Raw genomic sequence first — 17,388 nt, forward strand, 5'->3', positions numbered from 1 at the left:
CTGGACATGATGATGCTGATGTCATGATTCCTGGAATGGACATGGAGATAAAGAAATGCTTATGCTGATGTATGTACTAGACTGATCTTGAACCCTCCCCACCCCTCCCCTCACATCTGCACCCATCCTTGACCTTGACACTGACCTTGGCTCATGGTTCAAAAAACTGGCTCTGAGAACTATGGGACTTAACATCTGTGGTCATCAGTCCCCTATAACTTAGAACTACTTAAACTTAACTAAACTAGGGACATTACACACATTCATGCCCGAGGCAGGATTCGAACCTGCGACCGTAGCAGTCGCGCGGTTCCGGACTCAGCGCCTAGAACCGCTAGAACACCGCTGCCGGCTTGGCTCATGGCCAGATTTCATTTTTATGGGAATTCCTTTGGGGACAAGAAAGTGTTTATCCTGCTGTCAGCGAAATATGACGAGCAATAGCGTCATTATCAGGCGGTTGGAAGTGCTGACTTAGAGGTCATTTGAAAGTTTGACTCGTGCTGGCAGTACCCTACCACTCATGACTCCTCCCATTCGCTGGCAACCACCGTATTCAAAGATTAAGGCTCATATTGGAAGACAATGACTACCCAAAATACTTGAAAACAATTAAGGAGGGAGACACTAACTACTAAAAACTACATACCAAAACACAATAAATGATAAGTTCCTGTATTGCCTTCGTTAATTCCTAACTCCGTAATTCCGTCGCATTAATATAAAGGGTTATCCATTTCAGTACCACTATTATGAACTGGAATCGCGACTTGAAGTCGCGCATGAGATATGTGACGATTATAATTAATCCAGCAAACGTATAATTTGCTAACTGGTCGCTAATAACAGATCTTGGGCGTTAAACAGAAATGTTGGATGTATAGCATCCAAACTTTATATCACACGTTTTGGGCGTGGCCCACCATCAGACCATCTGTTAAAAAATATAAGCATCATGAGCACAAAAATGCTTCACGACCCACACAGTAAGACAAAACAGATGAAACAGGTGACAAATTTAAAGAATACATGCGAGTGTACGTAATGAGAAATTTGCGTAAGAACTGACATGTAGTGTACAAGATATCACGGAAAAAGCAGTCAAGAGCAGTGGCTGAAGATGGAAACTAAAGTGAATAAATCATTCTGACTAGTGCGAAGTAAACTAAAAGCCCGCTAGATTTCGTACCGAACATAGCGCTCCAGACGACGTCAAATACAAGAAAAATTGTAGAAGGTAACAAAAGTGCTACAGTTAGCCCTGTGTAATGATGAATGTTATCAAAAAACATAGTATTAATTTGAAGAGGCCATACAGTACAGTAAAATACATTATAATACGTTTGTATTAAATGGCAACAACAAATCATATCACTAGCTGAAGCAGACATCGTGACTCAAATTACACACATCAAAAAAAGTTTTTCATCACCCTGCTTCCCAGAACTCCTGAAAATAGACTAGACTATGGATTGTATATCACAAACACAGTCCCTTTGACTGTTCAGAGATGTCACTAAAACCACCTAAAGATGTAAACAACCATGTATGAGCAGCGCCTATTAGACGGATGGGGTCCGACAGCCGATCAGTTCCAGTCATTCCCAACGGATAGGAGATAGTTGGCCCATGTTGTCTGCAGTTCAATCATGTCCAATACTGCTGTTCGATCTCGTTTGCATTTTTACTTTGTGCCAGGAAGGGCACTCAACAAGGGAAGAATCAGGCATCTCGAAGTGAACCAAAGCGTTGTTGTTTGGAAATGGAGGCAATACAAAGAGACATGAACTGGCGGTGACATGCCTCGCTCAGGCCGCCCAAACGCTACTGCTGCAGTGGATGACCGCTAACTACGGATTAAGGCTCGGAGGAACGCTGACAGCAGCGCCACCATGCTGAATAATGCTCTCTGTGCAGCCACAGGACTTCGTGTTACGAATCAAACTGTGCGCAATAGACTATATGATGCGCAACTTCACTCCCGACGTCCATGCCGAGGTCCATCTTTGCAACCACGAGACCATGCGGCGCGGTACAAATGAGCCCAACAACATGCTGCATGGACCGATTAGGATGGACATCACGTTCTCTTCGTCTATGAGTGTCGCATATGCCTTCAACCAGACAATCGTCGGAGACGTGTTTGGAGGCAACCCGGTCAGGCTGAACGCCTTAGACACACTGTCCAGCGAGTGCGGCAAGCTGGAGGTTCCCTGTTCTTTGGGGGTGGCATTACGTGTGGCCAACGTACGCTGCTGGTGATCATGAAAGGCACCGTAACGGCTTTACGATACGTGAATACCATCTTTCGACAGATAGTGCAACAACATCGGCAGCATATTGGCGAGGCATTCGTCCTCATGGACGACAATTCGCGCCCCCGTCGTGCACATGTTGTGAATGACTTGCTTCAGGTTAACGACATTGCTCGCCTACAGTGGCCAGCATGTTCTCCAGACATGAACCCCATCGAACATCCCTGGGATAGTTTGAAAAGGTCTGATTATGGACGACGTGACCACCCAACCTCTCTGAGGGATCTACGCCGAATCGCTGTTGACTAGTGGGACAATCTGGAAAACAGTGCCTTGAAGAACTTGTGAATGGTATGCCACGACGAATACAGGCATGCATCAATGCCAGAGGAGGTACTATTGGGATTAGGGGTACCGGTGTGTACAGCAATCTGGACCACCACTTCTGGAGGACTCACTATATGGAGGTAGAAGATGTAATGTGTGGTTTTCATGAGTAATAAAAAGGGCGGAAATGATGTTTACGTTGATCTCTATTACAACTTTCTATACAGGCTCCGGAACTCTAGGAACCGAGGTGATGCAAAACTTTTATTGATGTGTGTAGAAGCATGGCTGCAAGATATGGAGGGAAGAGAATATTTTGCAAAAATATAATTTTTACGCAAGCGGAGGAAATCAAAGTTAAAGTCACATGAGAAAAGCATAAGAATAAATCATAAAACCATTCGTAAACCAAGCTGCCGAAGGTTGCTACACAGCTGCACGCTGCACTCAGGACAGCATAGATGCAGTCCTTGAAGCTTTTTTAAAAAAAATGAAAAACGAAAATATATTTTACACAATAAGCGAAACTCTTATAAACTCCTAGTCACTCTTTGAAACAAATCACAGTGAAAGAAAACTATTGGTCCTCGAACACTCTACGAGATAGGAATTCTTACTCCCACTATTAAATTAAGTATGTAGAGATCCATTCGTCTCATAAAGATCAATTAATAAAGCTTTCATTGGTCACTCTGGTCCCATCTATCCTGCTGCCGAGCTAGGTACTTCTAGGTGAATGTCCCTATAGAGCTTTCGCCAGGAAACAACAAATATTGCTTTTCCAAAATAAAAGGAACACTTTCTAGCTAATGACTGACGTTCATTCAGAATTCATAAAGAGCCACAGAGTTCGCAGAACTGGCTATGTTTGGCGTTGCCTAGGCTTTGATACCTGAGCGCGTAGTATTTCTTACTGTACCACTCTCACCTGCCATCATACTCCTTAACAATAAATACATAAAGAGCCACAGAGTTCGCAGAACTTGCTATGTTTGGCGTTGCCTTGGCTTTGGTACCTGAGCGCGGAGTATTTATTACCCTACCATTCTCACCCGCCATCATAGTCCTTAACAAAACCCTATGAAACATTTGTGCTAACAGTTGCGAGCTTCTTTAGTATACAGTGTCATATGTAATGTGGCCACAGATAATGTTTCTTGTGCAGTGTTAGTCATCTAGCGAAACAGGTTTTTCGACACGTGACAGTATTAAAAAGATAAATTTTTGTTGTTGTTTAGTTAATTAATTGAATTTTATATGAAAGCTTTAATTAATAATTTCACTTGAATGAAGCAGTTTTGATTACATTAGAGAGTACTCTAAAAGAGGAGTGCAGTTATATATTTGATGTCAATATTTGAAGCGGAATATTTCACAAAACTAGCCCGACCATACGCCATTCATTAAATCCCTCTTTTGCTTTTGGCTAGAACAGAGGGGCATTTCAACCACAGTAACTAATCGTCGCACATTATTTGGGTTGTGTTTAGAAGGGGTGAAGTACTATTAAAAATCCATTTCAGAAACTGATTAATACGGCAAAGCAACTTGCAAAGCTTTTTTATTGTCAGCTCGTCAAGAAATATGGACTGCACTCTACTCTGAAATTTTGTTTCAAAGACCTTTAATGGCCAATTATCCAATACATTCTTCATGTCTTCATCTGTAGACGCTGTTTTGTACGCTCTAGGCATGAGACATCAGGAAAAGTACGACAATATTTCAATGTAACGGTCAAGGAGCTGACTTCTTATAATGTTCATCGAGTTTTGTATGGATTACTACTAGTAACAAATTGCTTAAAAGAAAATATTTTATGAAAACGTTGTAACGTCTCTTAGCAAAAGAAATATTATATAATAAAGAGAAAACATTGTGTGTCATGTTTTGTTCTTCTATGGAATTATGTACTGATTTTTTTTATTTAGATAATATCTGTGTCGGCGAGTACTGAAACCGCCACAGACGATACTTATTAAATACCAAACAAAGATGAGAATAGGTGACTAGTATAAATAGCAAAAAACGAACATTAATTTCTCTGTCGTCTTCTTGGAGTTACGTGAGTAGGATAGCCTGTGACGTTATATTGTACGCTAGCGTAGCATTCTTTTGTCAAGATTGTAAGAGGGACGCCATTAGACATAGCCTCGGAAAGGTGTGTAATTAATTGGATTGTTTAAAGGTTTTGAATAGAGTTACTTAGTGAAACCTTGCATTCTGATTTGTAATAAGCTTGCCTGGTATTTTATCCCATCTCTTTAAGACATTTTCAGTTATTTAAATATTATTCGTGGTGCAGAGCTGCGCTATGAACGAACGAGCCGCTGCCGCGGCGCATTCAAATTGCATTAAATGAAATCTATCATACCGCAAAGAAGCGGGCAGGTAATAGTGAAGTAAAATTATTTCTTTCAGCTTTCGGAATTGCAGAGCAGAGCAACAGATTTTATAATGTGTTTTACAGGTTGACGCGGGCTGCTGATAATATATTACTAACAGTGCAAGGAGATAATTTACCTTCATAACATAAAGGAAATCTTGCTGTGCGTAGTTCTGGTCTGGCAACCTTATAGTAAAAACATCTTTTTCCTCCGATAATAGTCTCATGTTCTCGTGTTAGTCGTGGTACTTATTGGTGTTTTACTGTTAACAAAAAATTCCACTGCAAAATTTTGATGTTGAACAATCATTGCGTACTGTAACATCAGTATTGATAACAAAGTAATTTTCATTAACCTTTTCAATAACTATAAAGTAAGGAAGATATGTTGAACTTCATAGTGAGTTACAGTAACGGAAAAATGTTCCTTTAATAGAAAGCCAGATCCAGAAGAATAAGAACATAATATATTTTGTTTTGTTGAAAATTAATGATCCAAAGAAAGACACGGCACAGCATCACTAAAAGGTATTTCGGGGCTCTTTTCGTAGTGACATATTTTATTTCATATATACAATAAACAAGCAAAGTAACAATATGATTGAGACGATCTTGCAAAAATTTTGATCTTAAATAAGGTCTGAATAGGCTTCAAAAAGTAAAACTTAGTTCGATAGAACAGAATCATCCAGGAATTGAAATAAGCAAGCGAACAAATTGCCCAAACTCTGAATTAGTCCTCTTGTGCATTCATATTTTAAGAACTCCACAACTTCCATGAAGTTCTTTTCCTACTCATTTTGTCTCTTCAGAAGATGGAGAAATATGGCTCTATCACTTACCACTCTCTGTCCATCAGAAACGTTTTGTAAAATTTTATAATTTTATTGAGGCCTGATGGATGTCAAAGAATAAATGTCTCCAATGATTTAAAATTTTGCAGAATCATTGTCGAATTTTCTCTCGAGTGACACAGTTAGCTGGCTGAAAGCTTCAAAAACATCATTTTCTGAAAAATTCGTGAAGCGTTTTGAATTTGATGTACTCTTTATTATCTTGGCAACGGCCTTGCCGCAGTGGATACACCGGTTCCCGTCAGATAACCGAAGTTAAGCACTTTCGGGCGTGGCCGGCAGTTGGATGGGTGACTATCCAGGCCGCCATGCACTGTTGCCATTTTTCGGGGTGCACTCAGCCTCGTGATGCCACTGAGGAACTAATCGATCGAATAGTAGCGGCTACGGTCAAAGAAACCCACACAATGAATGGGAGAGCGGTGTGCTGACTACACGCTCCTCCCACCCACATCCTCAGCTGAGGATGACACGGCGATCGGATGGTACCAGTGGGCCACATGTGGCCTGATGACTCAGTGTTTTTTTTATTACCTTGATCGAGGTACTTTGGAATTTGTGCTGACGCAGAAACTTAGGTTCGTGAAGCTCAAGATCAGCAATAACTTGATCACTTTTACACCAAATTTACTCAAATGTAAAATCAGGAGAGGTACTCTAAACAGCCGTAGCTGTCTCTCTTTATTCGTTGGATTGGAGACAGATCTGGTGACCTTGCAGGACAAGACAACGCGTCGATACCCTGTAGAACATGGTGGGTTACAGCAGCGGTATGTAGGCGAGCGTTATCCTGTCGGTAAACACCTCCTGGAATGCAGCTTATGAATGGCAGCACAACAGGTCGAATCACCAGTTGACGTACAAATTGCAGTCGGGGTGCGTGGGATAACCACGAGAGTGCTCCTGTGTATGTAAGTGCATCACACAACTGCATAACTGGATAACTTCATGTATGGTTCCAGTGTGTCTAGCACGCAGACAGGTTGCTAGCTGCCCCACAACTGTCCTCCTTCTGACCAACACACGGGCACCACTGGCATATATTCTGAACCAGCTTTCATCAGAAAACACAATTAACCTCCAACCGGCCCTCCAGTGTACTCTCGCTTGACACCACTGAAGTCGCAAATGGCGGTGATTTGGGGTCAGTGGATTGTACGCTACAGGGAGTCTAGATCGGAGCTGTCCTTGAAGTAAACGTTTTGTAACAATTCGGGCGTCACTCTGACGCGAACTGCAGCGAAAATCACTCCTGCAGATGCATCGTGGTGTGCCAGAGCCAAACGCTGAACCGCGCTGGTCTTCCTTCTCGACAATGCTATGTGGTCGTCGCAGTCAGGTCTTCTTCCGACTGTACATTTTCGTGACCACCGCTGCAAGTAATCATTTACAGTGGCAACAATCCTTTCTGAAATATCGCAGAAGAGACACCCAACTTCTCGTAGCCCTATTACACGACCTCGTGGTAACTCACTGAGTTACTGATTGTAGTGTCTTTGTGGTCCTAAAGCCATTCTTGACTAACATCATCTCACCACATCCAATCACAATAGTAACTAACGCTCAGGACCATTATAGCATGCATATAAAACAAATCTGATTTTCAGCCCCATAGTGGCGCTACTAGGGCCACTCTTACGCGACTGGTGCAACAGTTTAACAGACGTCATGTTTCAGATATTGTTGTTGTTGTTGTTGTTGTGGTCTTCAGTCCTGAGACTGGTTTGATGCAGCTCTCCATGCTACTCTATCCTGTGCAAGCTTTTTCATCTCCCAGTACCTACTGCAACCTACATCCTTCTGAATCTGCTTAGTGTATTCATCTCTTGGTCTCCCTCTACGATTTTTACCCTCCAGGTTGCACTCCGAAACTAAATTGGTGATCCCTTCATGCCTCAGAACATGTCCTACCAACCGATCCCTTCTTCTGGTCAAGTTGTGCCACAAACTTCTCTTCTCCCCAATCCTATTCAATACTTCCTCATTAGTTATGTGATCTACCCATCTAATCTTCAGCATTCTTCTGTAGCACCACATTTCGAAAGCTTCTATTCTCTTCTTGTCCAAACTATTTATCGTCCATGTTTCACTTCCATACATGGCTACACTCCATACGAATACTTTCAGAAATGACTTCCTGACACTTAAATCTATACTCGATGTTAACAAATTTCTCTTCTTCAGAAACGCTTTCCTTGCCATTGCCAGCCTATATTTTATATCTTCTCTACTTCGACCATCATCAGTTATTTTGCTCCCCAAATAGCAAAACTCCTTTACTACTTTAAGTGCCTCATTTCCTAATCTAATTCCCTCAGCATCACCCGACTTAATTGGACTACATTCCATTATCCTTGTTTTGCTTTTGTTGATGTTCATCTTATATCCTCCTTTCAAGACACTGTCCATTCCATTCAACTGCTCTTCCAAGTCCTTTACTGTCTCTGACAGAATTACAATGTCATCGGCGAACCTCAAAGTTTTTATTTCTTCTCCATGAATTTTAATACCTACTCCGAATTTTTCTTTTGTTTCCTTTACTGCTTGCTCAATATACAGATTGAACAACATCGGGGAGAGGCTACAACCCTGTCTTACTCCCTTCCCAACCACTGCTTCCCTTTCATGTCCCTCGACTCTTATAACTGCCATCTGGTTTCTGTACAAATTGTAAATGGCCTTCCGCTCCCTGTATTTTACCCCTGCCACCTTTAGAATTTGAAAGAGAGTATTCCAGTTAACATTGTCAAAAGCTTTCTCTAAGTCTACAAATGCTATAAACGTAGGTTGGCCTTTCCTTAATCTTTCTTCTAAGGTCAGTATTGCCTCACGTGTTCCAGTGTTTCTACGGAATCCAAACTGATCTTCCCGAGGTTGGCTTCTACTAGTTTTTCCATTCGTCTGTAAAGAATTCGTGTTAGTATTTTGCAGCTGTGACTTATTAAGCTGATAGTTCGGTAATTTTCACTTCTGTCAACACCTGCTTGCTTTGGGATTGGAATTATTATATTCTTCTTGAAGTCTGAGGGTATTTCGCCTGTTTCATACATCTTGCTCACCAGATGGTAGAGTTTTGTCAGGACTGGCTCTCCCAAGGCCGTCAGTAGTTCCAATGGAATATTGTCTACTCCGGGGGCCTTGTTTCGACTCAGGTCTTTCAGTGCTCTGTCAAACTCTTCACGCAGTATCATATCTCCCATTTCATCTTCATCTACATCCTCTTCCATTTCCATAATATTGTCCTCAAGTACATCGCCCTTGTATAGAACCTCTATATACTCCTTCCACCTTTCTGCTTTCCCTTCTTTGCTTAGAACTGGGTTTTCATCTGAGCTCTTGATATTCATACTAGTCGTTCTCTTATCTCCAAAGGTCTCTTTAATTTTCCTGTAGGCGGTATCTATCTTACCCCTAGTGAGATAGGCCTCTACATCCTTACATTTGTCCTCTAGCCATCCCTTCTTAGCCATTTTGCACTTCCTGTCGATCTCATTTTTGAGACGTTTGTATTCCTTTTTGCCTGTTTCACTTACTGCATTTTTATATTTTCTCCTTTCATCAATTAAATTCAATATTTCTTCTGTTACCCAAGGATTTCTACTAGCCCTACTCTTTTTACCTACTTGATCCTCTGCTGCCTTCACTACTTCATCCCTCAAAGCTACCCATTCTTCTTCTACTGTATTTATTTCCCCCATTCCTGTCAATTGCTCCCTTATGCTCTCCCTGAATCTCTGTACAACCTCTGGTTCTTTTAGTTTATCCAGGTCCCATCTCCTTAAATTCCCACCTTTTTGCAGTTTCTTCAGTTTTAATCTACAGGTCATAACCAATAGATTGTGGTCAGAGTCCACATCTGCCCCTGGAAATGTCTTACAATTTAAAACCTGGTTCCTAAATCTCTGTCTTACCATTATATAATCTATCTGATACCTTTTAGTACCTCCAGGGTTCTCCCATGTATACAACCTTCTTTCATGAGTCTTAAACCAAGTGTTAGTTATGATTATGTTGTGCTCTGTGCAAAATTCGACCAGGCGGCTTCCTATTTCATTTCTGTCCCCCAATCCACATTCACCTACTACGTTTCCTTCTCTCCCTTTTCCTACACTCGAATTCCAGTTACCCATGACTATTAAATTTTCGTCTCCCTTCACAATCTGAATAATTTCTTTTATTTCATCATACATTTCTTCAATTTCTTCGTCATCTGCAGAGCTAGTTGGCATATAAGTTTCAGATGTATAAAGACGAATACCAACTTTTGTTTCTCACACAACTCCTTCATGGTGCAGCGCTTTTTTCCGTCAATGCATTTCAGTAGTTAATCGTAAGAACAAGGTGATTAGTTGAGAATTAAATCACCCCAACTTGCACTTTGATGTGCGTACTGCTGATAGACAGCTACACCCATACCGACAAGAGAACAAGGGCTCTGAGCATGATTCTATGTAAATAACAGGTGGGCCGGTCGGCACATACGTTGGGCGGCGGCAGGCAGCTGCCAAGCTAGGTAATCCTGTCTGCATGATCATTAGATCAGGTAACTGTGTTTTTTTGGGAGCTACATAGGTATTTAAGGAGAATTTCAAGGCAACTGGGCAAGTGGAAATGGTTCAGAGTAGAGATATAAGATTTGGCCTAAGCAAATACACCTTAAAATAGGGCTACTTCATACCTAAGAGGTGTGTATACCTAAGAGGTAAAGTATAAAATGTTTCGGTATGTTGTCAGATGCGAAAGTTACTGATGAGAGTGTTGGTACTATGATTTCCCGATAAGTAGCAGCAGTGTCTTTAATACAGATAGATTTGTTAGTTCATACACTGGCAACCATAAGCTCTATTCTGATTCAATTGTCACAGTGAAAATTTATTTCCTCGTTTACTCCGCAACTTTTGTCTATACATCCACCATAAAAAGATACATATTGTTAATAAGCGATTCCTTGTTCAAATTTCGTTACTTTTACAAGTTTATCCATAGTCAGTCTCAGGTTTTTATGAAATAAACCGTATAAACAGGTTGACTTAAAACCTTGTAAACACAACATTCAAATCAGAGATACTTAAGCGCATTGTTTTTGTCTTCTGCTTTGGGTTCATATGACCCTTAATCACATTTATAACCTTAGAATGCGATATTACTGAGGGCTCAAGTTGCCCATAATATACACTCGCCTCCAAAACTAGATTGCTTTTTGTAAGATGTAGTTTATTCAACAATTTTCGATTAATAACCAAACCGAAGATAAGGGGCCTATAATCGAATGCAAGAGACCACCACCAAGGTCTGAGATCGCCAAATACAAATGGGAAGACATTCTTGGAATAATACAATCTCGTAAACGTATGCAGGAAGTTCTTATTACAGAAACTATGAAGCAAAACGTATCAGGCCCTGCGGTTCATATTTGTGTGAATGAGTAGTTGCCCGAGAAAGGTCCCTCCTCTTTTAAACAGAATCCAAAATAATTCCTTAAATATTTTATCAAATACTGTTGAATTAAATGTCACCTGCATAATGCAAAAGCCCTTCTGCACTTGCATGTCACGAAATAGTGTACTTAACGAATCATCTAAATTTAGCCTATCAGCAATAACACAATAAACGAGCATAATAACAATCTGATTGAGATTATGTTGCAAAAATTTTGATCTTAAGTATGATTTGTATAGGCGTCAGAAAGGAAAATTCGTTAGAACAGGACGATCCAGAAACTAAAAAAAGCAAGCGAACAAATCGCACAAGCTCTGAATTAGTCCTCTTGTCCGTTCAGATTTTAAGAACTCCGCAACTACCATTAAGTTCTTTTTCTACTCATTTTGTCTCTTCACAAGATGGAAAAATATATCTCTAGCGATTGCCACTCTCTCACGATCAAAATCGTTTCGTAAAATTTTATCGTTTTGTGGAGGCCTGTAGAATGTAAAAAAATAAATTTCTCCAACGATTTAAGAATTTTGAAGTATCATTGTCGGATTTACTCTCGAGTGACACAGTTAACTGACTGAAAGCTTCAAAAATATGATTTTCTGAAGAATGTTTGAAGTGTTTTGAATTTGATGTATTCTTTATTGCCTTGATCGAGAAACTTTGGAGTTTGTGCTGACGCAGAAGTTTAGGTTCGTCAAGATCAAGATCAGCAACAGCTTAATCACTTTTACGCCAAATTTACTCAAATTTAAAATCACGAGAAGTATAATAAACACCTGTAACTACTTCTCTTTATTCGTAAAATTCGAATGAACGTATATTACACTTCAGTGATTCTGAATTTGAAATCTCTACGCTATAGAAAACTACAATAGCCACTGTTAAATTAGAGGCACACTAGAACCTTTGCAAATGAACACAGAATTTTGATGCTTTGGCCGATACCATTCTATCAGTTCCCTTTAAAATATCAATCACGATTAAGTCAAAGTTTTAATTAGAATCTTGTCGGACAGCAGGTAAACTTTTCCAGTTCGTTTCCCAACTTCAATCTACAGCTCTCTGATCTGAGCACAGTGCTTCGACGAGTCTCATACAATCTTTATTAAATCTTTCATAATTTCAATGTCCGCCTCCGAAGATGAGCGCTCATCGTAGGATGGCTGCAGTGCGGAAGACTCGGCTTCGGTTCACGGTACTGCGAGGGATTTATCCTTGATGGAAAGACTGGTACGGGGGGCAATCAGTCTCGTGAAGTCGGCTGGGGAGCTACTTGACCGAGCAGCAGCGGATCCACTTTCTGGAAAGTCTGCCAAACGGTCGGCAGGGTGGTGTTGACGACATGCCCATCCGTATCGCATCCACAAGACGCCTCAAGACAGAGGATGACATGGTGGCCGGTAGACATTCCTCGCACCTTCACACGCTGGCGACCAGATAGCTTTTTTATAATTTCAATAATGTTTTTTGCTGCTAAATATTTTGAATCCCATCGTGCACAGTCAAGTTAAGATTATGAGCAATCCAACACATAAACAATGCTCGAGACACTTCTTTGCGCGACAGCGGCTGCAATATTCAGACTTCACCAGAAACAATTTCTACCTCCGAGATTTGGCCGTCATAACTTGTGCAGAGCTAAAACATTTTCGACAGGATCAAACAAGTTTTCTAGCGAAGTGGTATCTGTAGAATAAAACCCCATAAAATATTCATTCTGTGACAAAACTTTTACAAGCGAGCCTATGGCAATCAGACAGTTGCTCACGTTGGAGCACATCACAAGTTTTATCAACAATTAAAGTGAAGCTGTTCCATCTATTATATAAAGTCTCTCACTTTATTATAATAGTCTTGTCTAACTGGGGTAAATTTCACCTGGTAATGCAACAGTACACATGTTGAAGAAAACGCAAATGTTTACTAATGTTCTTACGCAATAAGTCACTGGAAACCGACTAGGGGCAAAGACAAACACTGTTTGACGAAAAACAATTTCAGTAATTCTTTTTGTACCGTAAAATGGTCGCTTGATGTGTCAGCTAATAAATGCTTAATAGCCTGAAAAATTGCTTTTACTGCTCACCTACAGTAAGAGATGAGAATAAACATTCGATTTTCGCGAAATTAATATAAATAAATAAAAAAGTATAGCGCTTTACTGTGCCATTTTTTCTTGTTCCTTTTTTTTCAGTCACCTAGATCACATATCTTTATAAACGCAAGTTTTGGTACACTGAGAGAAGGCTGGCGGAACTGTTGCCTCAATGAGAACGGCTGCTACATCTCACGATGTTTAGTAGCTATCGTATCGCTTGAGAAAGCTGCTCTTCCATTTGGGACTGTAGCGTTCCAAAATATGCGGCAGCGTCTACACGAGGACGTTAGGTTAGTGACACCACCAAACATACCTGATGCTGTTACCCTACTTGGAATGGTTGTACTACCATTTGAGACAATAGCTGTCTGTTGACCGGCGTGTTGGAGTAGTCGGGCTACTATTTCGGAGAGATGCGCCCCGATAGCTGAGTGGTCAGCGTGTGGATTGCAGTCCTACGGGTCTGGATTCGATTTCCGGCTGGGTCGGGGATTTTCTCCGCTCAGGGACTGGGTGTTGTGTTGTCTTCATCATCATTCCATCCGGCGTGCAGGTCGCCCAATGTGGCGTCGAATGTAATAAGACCTGCACCAAGGCGGCCGGACCTGTCCCGCAAGGGTCATCCCGGCCAATGACGCCAAACGCTCATTACCATTTCCCTTCCAGAGAGCAGCTTTCTCAAAAGTTGGAAAGAACTCGTGCTAAGAATTAAACTCAGGGGAGGGGGGAGACAAAAAATTGAAACTTCTAAAATACTATAAATTACCGTGCCTAATGCGGCGTACCTAAGCCGTTGCATTCTAAAAATATGGATAAATTAAAGGTCTTGTATGGCTTTCAAGGTAATCTTATACCATTCTTCCTTCGACTGCAATGATGGAGATAGATAGCGATCACGCACCCATTTCTTCAATGTAGACAACAAAAGCTTAGTGAGATTGAGATGTGGTGACTCATGATATGGACCTGATATGCCACAATAGTCACATAATCCGTGGCAAGAATGCAACTTTACTGAGTAATCGTGGGATCCACGGAATACCACGGTGTGGCTGCCCAAATCGTGACCGAAGCGCCTCCCTATTTCAGTCTTGGCACGTAAACTCGCCCAGAAACTGGAAATAGTGTGAAACAAGACTCCTCTGACCAGACGAATTTCTTCCATTGCCCCATAGTCTAGCTTTTATGGCTTTGCCACCTCGTTTTCTAGTTACAGAGCATTAGCATCCTGATGAGTAGTTTTGGAATTCCAGCTTATCCTGCTATTCGCTGTTTGTGGAGCTCTCTTCGTGTTGTTTTGGAGATGAGACGGTTCTGCATTGACTGTTGCAACTGTCGTCCTCTTATTTTTCGTCACAATCCTCATCAAGGACCGTCTCTCACGATCACTCAACAGGCACTTTGTTCTAATTGTGAAGTAGCGGATGATGTTTTTCGGATTTTCCTGTATGCGGTATCAATCATCGACACGGTTCCCCTCGAAATGCCAAATACTTCATCTCCCCTATCACCCACCATACGAGCTCCGACAATTTGCCCACGTTGGAATTCGCTTATCTCCGATATGATGTCCTCGCAACTATACGGAACACTGTTCCGGCCACGACTGACTCAACGAACTGAGGACATTGGCACTGGTGCCGTTTGTGGCCAATCACAACAGCGCAAATTGCAGGCTTGGCTAGCATCTGTATTTATGTTCAAGCATGCATTTGTAGCGGCTGCTCCTTATTTTTCTCCAACCCTTGCACGCCATTGTAACTGCAAGTACCGGGTGATCAATAAGTCAGTATAAATTTGAAAACTTAATAAACCACGGATTAATGTGGATAGAGAGGTAAAAATTGACACACATGCTTGGAATTACATGGGGTTTTATTAGAACCAAAAAAAGTTCACAAAATGTCCGACAGATCCCTTTCGCGCGTCGTTTGGGGATGATCGTGTGCTCAGCCGCCACTTTCGTCATGCTTGGCCTCCCAGATCCCCAAACCTCAGTCCGTGCCATTATTGGCTTTGGGGTTACCTGAAGCCGCAAGTGTATCGTGATCGGCCGACATCTCTAGGGATGCTGAAAGACAACATTCGACGCCAATGCCTCAGCATAACTCCGGTCACGCTTTACAGTGCTGTTCACTACATTATTCCTCGACTACAGCTGTTGTTGAGGAATGATGGTGGACATATTGAGCATTTCCTGTAAAGAACATCATCTTTGATTTGTCTTACTTTGTTATGCTAATTATTGCTATTCTGATCAAATGAAGCGCCATCTGTCGGACATTTTTTGAACTTCTGTTTTTTTTGGTTCTGATAAAACCTCATGTCATTCCAAGCATGCGTGTTAATTTGTACCTCTCAATCTACATTATTCCGTGCTTTATTCAGTTTTCAAATTTATACTGACTTTTTGATCACCCAGTAGAACAGTTTCTCCACAAAGTACTCTCAGTGCATGAAAGTGAAGCAAAGCACTCATCAGTCCGAAGATTGCTTTGAACGCGACAATGAATCACTACGCATGGTCCTGTTCAGTAAGGTGGTGTGCTGTTGGCTTCCTTCTCCCTTTGACCTGACTCTAACAACCAGTTTTAGGATGACCTGCAATTAACGTGGATTCATAACCATGGCGTATTTACTGTATATTCCCTCAAATTCTAATTTAGCCCATTCTGAATAATTTGATTGGGTCGTACTCTCAACCATACCGATACGGACAGCCAGCCCTGCAACAAATAAATGCCTAAAATTAATCGCAATTCGTGGAAATTCGTTCATTGTTTCTATGAAAATATTATTTAGATGTGGTACCCTAACGTTTCAACACATAATAACGAGTTAACCCTGCTTTGCAAAATATTTTCTCAGTCTTTCCCCACAAACGTCAGCGTCATTCACTTGTTGCTTTTTACCCTGCCTAACAGTTTCTTAAGCAATCTGCCTTTGTATTTTTTGGTTTGTAGCCCTAAAACATTCATCTTCCACGTAATTTGAATAATATTTGCTCAGATCAGCAGAAATGGTTGGTAAATCCCTGTGTAAAAGGATTGAGCTGACATTAGGCCAACCGTAACTGGAACACGGATGTAAAGTAAATTAACTTCACGTGAAATTAATACGTGAAAAAATAAATTGTTTCTTGGCATATTTTCTGTAATTCGAAAAACTTACCTGATGTGAGAAAAGGTTATTAATTGTGACTGATATTTCGACAGCAGTGGAAAAGAATAAAATTTTGGGCTTAAGCAGCAATAATTATATGTAAGCTTGTAAGTATTTTATGCAAAACACGAGAATAAATTTCACTTTCTGGATTTTGAACAGTAGCGGCCGGCCGTGGTACGCTGTTGCAACGCAACAAATTCATACGTAGATATTGTTTATTTAATAACTTCATAAAATTTCACGCGTACCTCAATTTGATAGTTGTTGTATATAGAGGTTTATTTGTTCCGAACGATTCGTCGCATATTTAGAAGTGTTACGGTAAACGTTTGGTTTGTTTATTTGTAAAATTTTCAATGGCTTTGCGGTTTTAGCTATGCAGAATGCTGTTTACTCGTTTTAACATATTAAACTAGATGTAATTTAATTTCAGGTGCGCAGTACGTTCGTGGCATTACTAATTTTTATTTATATCATGATTCTGTATTGTTAGAGTACACATTACCATGAAGAGGATAACCGAAATTGGAGCATCATGTCGAAAGAAGAAGAAAGCCAAGGAGTAAATTCTGAGAAAAAATGAAGGGTCTTAGCTTAGGTTTGTGAAAATTCCTTCGTAGACGCCAGAATCTACGTCAGGGCCATCAGATGTGAGGTTTTCAGTGGTTTGTACTGCTCAGAACCAAGAAGAAGCTAAAATATTACAAGTACTCAAGAATGGTGACTTGCTATGACATTTAATTGACACTATGGATTCGTCAGCTTCACGCGCTTCCGATGCGACTGCTTAAATTGTGACACTGCCACAAATTGTAACCACATCAGTTGGGTCAACCTTTCTAGGAAGCGATTTTGGAAAACGGTCTGAAA

The sequence above is a fragment of the Schistocerca piceifrons genome, chromosome 4, assembly GCF_021461385.2.
Source record: "Schistocerca piceifrons isolate TAMUIC-IGC-003096 chromosome 4, iqSchPice1.1, whole genome shotgun sequence".
Lineage (NCBI taxonomy): Eukaryota > Metazoa > Arthropoda > Insecta > Orthoptera > Acrididae > Schistocerca > Schistocerca piceifrons.